Genomic DNA, 8,354 nt, shown 5'->3' with positions numbered 1-8,354 from the left:
CTCTAGATCTTCCACCCAACAAGTGCCAAGATAGATGAAAAATCAGATAATGATCCATTCCAAATCAACTATTGTCATGACGATGAAAAATAATTGATAATTACAATATGTTAATAAAGCAATGGATTTGGTGTGCATCATGACATGGTCTAAGCAAAGCAATCTTTATCTTTTTAGTGCAAATTTTTGTTGTGAACGTTATTCATCCTAACACATTGAAAGTTGTGTGTCTATGCAATTGCCTTCATATTTAAAGGATATTTTTTCTATGCTCGTTGGCAACTATGCATTGCATATCGAAGTTCTAGTTGATTGAGATCAATTTAATCTGAGTCATTTGATTGATCGTATGGAGCACTTGGGTGGTATGTCTTCATCTATGTTGCTAGAGACCAAATCTCCCACTATTGTTTATGGGAAAAGTGGTCTGGAAACACAAAATGGGACAAACCAGTGTTCCAAACAAACATCATACAAAACAGATTGATGTATATGGCACCATTTTGGATTGTTTCTCATTATCATAAACTTTTCTGATTTCTTAGGGTCATTTCTCATTTCTTGGGGCCATTTGTTTTTTCTGAAAGCCATTTATCGTTTCCTGAAGTTGTTTCGTGTTACTCACTTCCAATGTTGTTTGGATTCGCAACTTGTGTAACCACTCTTACATATGCTACTAGGCCCCAAGTTTTACAAGGTAGTGTTTCCTATTCCCAAAAACTTTGAGACCCGTTTCCCATATGATTATCATTTCCAATTTCATTTCCCGCTTCCCATTCCTAGAGACACAGCCTTGCTACTATCAAAGCTCCTGACGAGACTCAAAATAGGGGCATTACTCAAGGTCAAATGGACGAGGCCTACTAAAAATAAAGTTGCAACTTGAATAACTGGCTTGGTGGATGTGGTAATCCAAACCCTGATAACAGTGATGCAAACTTAAATTGGTTTGTAGATATTTTTGTTATAAGTTGTTTAAAGTGCCAAACCTTAAAAGCAAAGAATTTGATATACTTGATTTAACTCAGAACAGCAATTATAAATTTAATGAACTAATCACTGATGTGTTTATGGGCACTAGACAATATGACTGGCTTATGAGACTAGTTCTTCCACTTCTACTTAGCGTGTGCCCTATGCAAACTGTTTCGTAGTACCGTACACAAATTTGAAATATAAATAAATCATCCTTTAACCCAAAAGAGGGAAATAAAAAATAAACATCGATATCATCCTCACATAGTCTGAAGTCCCATCAGACGACTTAAAGTTAAGGGATCCTGAACATTCTTGGCGTCACTTGCAAGGAGATCTATTATGATCCAAGCACCTTGAAAATGATTAAAAGTCAATGAAGACAGTCACTTCAAGGGGGGACCTTTTTCAAAATTAATCCAACGTTAAATACAAGTTATGATGATCCTAAAACTAGTGTGTATATATATATGAATGATACTTAGCGTGTGCCATATGATGTGTATATATATATATATATTAAAACTAGTCTATATAACAATAGAAATATAACTCATTATATAGGGCTTTACACGGGGTTTTATGCTTAACATGGGCCTTTGTCTAGCACTTAACATGCCCCTACCCTTCAAGCAAGTGTTGTTCTCAACCGAGAACACTTGATTAATTGTGGATGTGCTTAACATGGGAATTTGCCTAAGGCTTAACAAGATCTTAGCAACTTAGTAGAAGACTACATCACATGTGAAATAGACTTCAAGCCAATTCCATTGCTTAAAGACTGAATTATTTAAAAACTGGAAACTTCTGTACTAGTAGCAGAAATTTTCCATGAATTAATACACAAAAATGGTGACATAAATTTCCCAAGCAACTCTTCGAATTATACAGCTCCTTAGGAGTTCCCCTGCTGCTATTTAGATGGAGCGACAAATTCCATTATCTCATGTCGCAACCATCATAGCGAAGTATGTGACTTCCCACTCCACAATTTTGGAAGCTTAGCGCTTAAGTAGCAGCATGAACCCAATCTTAGACACTAGGAACCTTAGTGAACAAGGAAAGTAATGGCAGTATCAACCCAATCTTAGACACTAGGGACCTTATTGTCCAAGGAAAGTAATCGCAGTTACATTTTAAATTTCTCGAGGTGTATTGTCTGGCATTTGCCAAGATTGTATTTCAGTTTGGACAGCGAATAATACAATAATGGATTCCGCTTTTCCTCCTGCCGGCTATCTACGATGCCTTTTGTATTCTTTGGTACATCAAGACGTGCAGTTGAGATCTTCTCAATCACAAGTAATCTAGGCTAGCACACATCAAATCGTTCTCCATGTTGTCAATTTTGATGGAGTTGTTTATGCTTGAAACGAAATGATATGCGCTCTTCAATGTTCATGCAAGAAATGCAGAATTTTTTGAAATATTCTCTTTTATCACCAATAATCCCCACAAGAGCAAAGTCCCTCCTTGAAATGATGAAAACGATTGGCATCCCTAACAACCAATTCTCTTCCAACAATATTGGAGATGAACTTGATTGCAGAGTGGCAGTCACCACAAACACGAAGGTTTTTGAAAATTTGGATAGGTGTCCCAGGTGGTGTACTTATAAGGCCAAAAGCAATAGCTAGCTTCTCACTATGTTGGAAGAGTGACTGTTGTTTTTGTTCCTGTTCCACATCATGCAGCACAAAGTCAGTGTTTGGCACATATCCTGCTTTCTTTAGTTGCCCAACAAGTTTCTCCAACATTGCATTGATCTCCTCCATTTGTGGGTGTGAATTCTCTTCTACCATGAATGTATGCACCCTATTATTGACCATAATCCAGCTACATGCAGGATTCTTTTTCACACCCTTTTCTTTCATCAATTTTCTCATATTTGCAGCATCCTCCCACTTGCCCGCAGTAGCATATATATTTGCTAGTAACACATATGTTCCCGAATCATGCGGTTCCAGTTCAAAAAGGTGCTCTGCTACACGTTTTGCCAGATCCAGATTGCCATGTATTCTGCAGGCACTAAGCAACGCTCCCCACACATTAGCATTGGGTTCAAATGGCATTTTATTTATAAAGTCTTCAGCCTCATCCAAAAGCCCAGCACGGCCAAAAAGGTCAATCATGCAGGCATAGTGCTCAGCTCTAGGTGAGATGGAATGATCTAGACTCATGGAATTAAAGTAATAATGACCTTCATCCACTAGGCCTGCGTGGCTACATGCAGAGAGAACAGCTACAAAGGTGATGTGGTCTGGTTTAATGCCTGTTTGTAGCATTTGTTCAAATAATTGAAAGGCATCTTTGCCATGCCCATGCTGGGAATATCCAGTAATCATAGCATTCCATGAAACTTCATCTTGCTCGGGCATATTATGAAACACACAAAGAGCATCTCCTATACTACCGCATTTGGAATACATAGTAACAAGGGCATTACCCACCGAAACATCCGACTCGAGTCCACTTCTGATGGTGTGTACATGAACCTGCCTGCCCTGCTTCAAAGCTGCTAAGCCGGCACATGAACTTAAAACACTAACGAAGGTGACCCAATCTGTCTTCATTCCCGACAACATCATTTCTCTAAAAAGCTGTAGGGCTTTTTCACCATACCCAACCTGGGCATATGCTGCCATCATCGCATTCCAAGAGACTACATTCCTTGTAGGCATTGTATCAAATAATTGGCGTGCACTCTCTAAGGTGCCAAATTTGGCATTGCCCGTAATGATTGATGTCCATGAAATGACATCTCGTGTAACCATTTTATCAAACACAAGGTGTGCATCATCTATACTCCCACATTTAGCATACATAGTAACAAGAGCATTGGCTACAGGGATATATGATTCAAACCCAGTCTTGATGACATGGCCATGCACCTGACTGCCATGTCTAGCATTTTCTAGGGTGGCACATGTACCCAAGACACTTGCAAAAGTGAACTGATCTGGCTTTACTCCTTGTTTTTGCATTTGAGATAGCATTCTCAATGCCGACTCGCCATCCCCAAGAAAGGAATATCCTGCAATTACAGCAGTCCATGACACCACATTCCGCTCCGGCATTCGGTTAAACAACCTTAGTGCTTCACTCAAGCTCCCACATTTGGCATACATGTCAACAAGGGCACTCCCGACAAAGACATCCAATTCAAGTTCGCTTATGATTATCAAGCCATGTAAATTTCTTCCTTGTTCAATAGAGTGTAAGCTAGCACAAGCATTAAGGGCACTAGCGAAGGTGATATAATTCGGCCTCATGCCAGACCTGTGCATTTCACGAAACTGCCTGAGGGATTCCTCACTGTATCCATGTTGGGCATAGATCCCAATCACTGTATTCCAAGAGACAACATCCTTCTCAGGAATCATATCAAACAATTCCCTTGCACGCTCTAACTTACCGCATCGGGCGTATCCGACAACCAAAGAATTCCATGTGAAAACATTAGGCACGCAGATGTGATCAAACACTTGGTTTGCATCCTCCATTGTATCACACTTAACATACATTTCAACAAGAACAGGCTCCAGAAAGGCATTCGATTCAAATCCCATTTTGATTACCTCGGCATGAACTTGTGCACCGCATTGCGGAGACGGTAAGTTGGCGCACGCATTCAGACCACTTGTTAATGTAAACTGGTCTGGCCTCAAACCTGCAAGCTTCAACTGACAGTAAAGCTTCAGAGCCTCCTTACTGTGGCCTTGCTGGGCACAAGCTGAAATGACTGCGTTCCAAGACACAGAATCCCGTTCAGGCATTTTGTCAAAGAGTTCAACTGCATCTTCCACACTTCCAGATTTGGCATAACCAGATATCAGGGTATTCCATGATATCACATTTCTCGCAGGCATTTCGTCAAACACATGTTGGGCATCATCAACAGATCCACATTTGGCATACATGTTAACTAAGTGGTTTCGAATAAAGGTGCTGGCGTTGAAACCGCTGACGATCATATGGCCATGGAGTCTTTTGCCTTCTGCCAAGGAATTCTCGCTCACAGACCTCTTCAGATGACTGAAATAGACTCCTTCATCAATGAATTCACGATCTGTCTCAACTGGGTTTTCTTCAAAAGCCATGGCAGTCGAAAGGTATGTGCAGAAGCCACTGCCCACGCCATTATCGCAGTACCCAACATCAGATTCATGCCTGTGATCAGTCTTACTGACTGGCAAACTTGAAAATCTTGAAGTAACAGTGAATTTTTCGTGCCGTTGCTCCAGTCCGGTCAGTCTGAAAAGGTTGCGTATGAAAATGTTGGGAGGCTGCTTCATTGGATTGATCCATTAATTGGTTTGTTAAACAATGCGAAAACTAAGCATTCTTCCCATTGGTTCCGCACTTTAGCGATCAAACCCAAACGTTTCAGGTCGATTGTCCACTGGTATGTAAGCGCGAGGTAATCAGGGTGGCACACTAATTGAATTTAACAATGGTCAAGTATTCATCTTATGTGCCACCACACCGGTGAGCTTAAGTCGATTGCCCACACCCTGCGAACACTGGGGAAGAAGAAGAGAGGGAGAGTTCAGTTTTAAGTTTCAAAATTTTAAAAACAGCGTTTTGAAAGCTAATTAAAATTTTCGAGTCGTGTTTGAAGATTTTAAGATGGGCGCACTCTTTATTTATTTTTAATTTTTTTTTGCTTTTGGTTATAGATGGGCGCACTCTTTATTTATTTTTAATTTTTTTTGCTTTTGGTTAGGGTTACCGAGTAAACCGCTTAAATCCATTTTAATTTTAAATTTACTACTTCAAATTATATTTTTTATTTTTATTTTATTTTAACAATCAAAATATTAAATAAAACATTATATAACAATCTTTTTATTATATATAAAAAGAGTAACTCCATATGAGGTAAAAAATATAAATTATTATTTTCAATATTTTTATAAAAATATATATATATATATATATTATTATTTTAAAAAAATTAATTTATAATTATATAATTATAAAAATTTAAAAAAATTATATTTAAATAAAATAGGTTTCTCTTTCATCATTTGAAATCCAAATTACTAAAAAATATGTCATTCCAAATTTCCAAAATATTATTGAATTGGAGATGATTCATTGGAAGTTGGTCTCGGGCTGCCTATTTATATATATATCGTCTATATGTATATCGTCTACTACTATACGGTTCATCATTATTTGTGTTCGTATTTCATCTACTTCATAAATTATTTATTTCTAAATAAGTTATAGAAATCTTAAAAAAATTTAAGAGGTTAATTTGTAAAAGTATTGGGAATTGTTTTTAATTTTTTTATTTTCCGGTGTCGGAATCTGGCAGAAAAATTTGAGGTGAAATTTTGATTTGTGTTATTTAAATTTGTTTTTTGACTATATATATGGATTCAACACCCTGAAAAACTCCTAGGCCACTTGGATTGCGCAAGGGTTACCTATCAAACTTGTGATTTCAATAAATTTGCTCGATTTTAAAGAAATTAGACCGGAAAGTATTGGATTTAGTGGTTAATTTTTCTCAAAATTAAATAGAATTAAAAGTTAAAATAAAATGTCAATGTCAATGTAATTTAATGTTATGTTTATTTCATTAATACTTTAAATAACAAATTAAACACTATATATCTCAGATACCATTCATCTATGACTATTTGTCGTAACTCATTCATCTATGACCATTTGTAGTAACTGACTAATTTCTCATGTTTTTTAATAATCCACTTAACACTCATTGCATAGGGTGAGCTTTCTCATGATTTTTGAATAGTCCACTTAAGCTTTCTCATGATTTTTGACAGTCCACTTAGCACTCATTGATTTTTGAATAGTCCACTTAAACTTTCTCATGATTTTTGAATAGTCCACTTAGCACTCATTGCATCGGATGATGCTCACAGGAGTGAGGGGTGAAGAAGTGGGATTGAAACTAGTGAAATAAATCGCATAGCGTCAATCATCACTTTCGGGGTGAAATTCTCATGATTTTTTAATAATCCACTTAACACCCATTGCATAGGGTGAGCTTTCTCATGATTTTTGAATAGTCCACTTAAGTTTTCTCGTGATTTTTGACCGTCCACTTAGCACTCATTGATTTTTGAATAATCCACTTAAACTTTCTCATGACTTTTGAATAGTCCACTTAAACTTTCTCATGATTTTTGAATAGTCCACTTAGCACTCATTGCATCGGGTGAAGAAGTGGGATTGAAACTAGTGAAATAAATCACATAGCGTCAATCATCACTTTCGGGGCTTGCACCCGGTAATCAAAACTTCCTAGGAAGTCTTGGTTATTGGGTGCAAGCCCAAGAAGCAATGATTGACACTATGTGATTTATTTCACTAGTTTGAATCCCACTTCTTCACCCTTGTGAGCATTACCCGATGCAATGAGTGCTAAGTGGACTATTCAAAAATCATGAGAAATTAGTCAGTTACAATTACCTCTTATGGAAATGGTCATAGATGAATGATTTACTTAAAGCAGTTGAATCCCAAAAAAAAAAAATATCGACTACCTCTCATGGAAATGATCATAGATGAATGAGTTACTTAAAGTAGTGGAATCCCAAAAAACTATATATATAATATAATGCACTACAAAAACCCCTACTACTAAATTATATATATCATTAAAAAAATATATTAATTATTAATTTTAAATTTATCAATATTAATTTTATATGTGCAATCTTAGATCTAATAATATTAATTTTAATATTTTCTTTTTCATTAATCTAAATAAAACTAAAATATTTGTTAAATTGGTTCATTAACACTTTATATAATATACTAAATTATTATATTTATTCATTAACACTTTATATAATATATTAAATATTAAATTTCATTATTGTAAAAATACATTAATTTAAAATATATTAATAACTTTGTACTCATTAATATTTTGAATAACATGTTAAATATTAAATATTATCATACTAAATAACATATTAAATATTATTATAATAAAAGTATATTAACTTTAAATGTTATCAATGTTATGTTTCCATTATTAAATTACTATTTTATCAATCACGATGCATGCTAAATTTAGGGTGAAAATGAAACGTCAATCTAACTTGATGTTATTTTTGTTTATTAATATTTAAATGTCATATTAAATATTAATGTTATAAAATATATATAATATAGATATATGAATTTTAACAATTTTGGATCTATTAATGTTAATTTTGAATATATAATTTGCTAATAAAATCAAACGTGAATATAAATAAGATTAGATAATAATCTATCTAAATAAAACATAATTTTATTTTAAATCTAAATTTATAATTGTTACTTTTAGATTTATGAGCCAAATTAAACAATTTAGTAGATCCAAAAGTAAATTACTTTCAAGAAAAGGTATA

The 8,354-nt window shown here is 35.1% G+C and overlaps 1 pseudogene; it reads right to left on the bottom strand.

Moving 5' to 3' along the window:
• Positions 1-1,730: 1,730 nt before the first annotated feature.
• On the bottom strand, positions 1,731-5,576 carry LOC149229362 (pentatricopeptide repeat-containing protein At2g22070 pseudogene; annotated as a pseudogene).
• Positions 5,577-8,354: the final 2,778 nt, after the last annotated feature.

This window comes from Pinus tabuliformis, chromosome J (assembly GCF_031772625.1).
Source record: "Pinus tabuliformis cultivar Carrire ecotype Pingquan chromosome J, CPIR1, whole genome shotgun sequence".
NCBI classification, from domain to species: Eukaryota; Viridiplantae; Streptophyta; class Pinopsida; order Pinales; family Pinaceae; genus Pinus; species Pinus tabuliformis.
Note: the sequence above shows the minus strand (reverse complement) of the source record. Positions and strands in the feature narration are given on the sequence as shown.